A 1,145-nucleotide genomic window follows, 5' to 3' on the forward strand; every position below is an offset into this window, starting at 1 on the left:
TGTGATCTTTGAAAGTTTCTCACAAATTGAGCTGATTCGCTAGAAATAGCGCACTGCTCAGTTTCATGCGCCCCCACACAAAGCTCACAAACACTAGTGATTTGATTAACTCCATAATTAGCCAAATAGTCCACTTTCATCGTCAAAGCTTGAAGTTGAGCAGCTATAACAGTAGCTGTATCCACTTCCAGAATTCCTGCTACCTTGCCTTGCAACATTCTTTGCGTAGGATTCTGGTATTCATTAGCTGCCATGAGCTCAATCAACTCATAAGCTTCATTATAGCTTTTGGCCCATAAGGCTCCACCAGACGCTGTATCGAGTATAGGTATACACTGAGCGCCTAACCCATGTAGAAACAGTTTATAATCATCCAATCAGGCATGTCATGGTGTGGGCACTTCCTTAGCATCTCCTTACATCGATCCCAAGCCTCACACAGAGATTCTCCAGTTTGCTGCGCAAACTGAATAAGAGCATTCCTGATTGCAGCAGTCTTCGCCATAGGAAGAATTTAGTGAGAAAATTTTGAGCAAGTTCCTCCCATTTGGTGATAGACCCTGGTGGTAGAAAATGTAACCAGCACTTTGCTTTATCCCTCACAGAAAATGGGAAGAGTCACAGCTTGATAGCATCTTCAGTCACCCCATTGAACTTGAAAGTGTCGCAGATCTCGATGAAATCCCTGATGTGCTTGTTGGGGTCTTCTGTAGAGGAACCCCAAACTGAAATGAGTTCTTTATCATCTGAATCGTGCTCGACTTGATCTCAAAAGTGTTAGCCGAGATGGCTGGTCTGATGATGCTCGATTGAATATCATTGATCTTAGGCTAAGAATAGTCCATCAAGGCCTTAGGAATTTCTGCTTTATCTCCCATCACTACTAAAGCTGGTTCCTCGACTTTCTCTTCTTCTTCTACTTTCTCTTCATCCTCAATAACTTCCCTTCGAATCACTACAGCTTCTTCCTCGACTTGATCCAGAGTTCTCTTACGAGCCCGCGAACGCGTATGCATACACGCTCGCTAGAGTACCTGAAACACGACAAGGAAAATAGTAGGTAAGTAACAACGTCTGAGTCAATGAACTTTAACGATCATTGATGATAAACACATAAACTAAAAGTTAACACCGAGTCCCCGACA

General features: G+C 43.1%; 1 non-coding gene across 1 annotated transcript; it reads left to right on the forward strand.

Annotated features, from left to right (window-relative positions):
• Window positions 1-383: 383 nt before the first annotated feature.
• LOC141699368 (small nucleolar RNA R71) lies at window positions 384-490 on the forward strand. The gene has a single exon (XR_012565837.1). It is a non-coding gene; the product is annotated as a small nucleolar RNA R71 (small nucleolar RNA).
• Window positions 491-1,145: the final 655 nt, after the last annotated feature.

The sequence above is a fragment of the Apium graveolens genome, chromosome 11 (genome assembly GCF_009905375.1).
Source record: "Apium graveolens cultivar Ventura chromosome 11, ASM990537v1, whole genome shotgun sequence".
NCBI lineage: Eukaryota > Viridiplantae > Streptophyta > Magnoliopsida > Apiales > Apiaceae > Apium > Apium graveolens.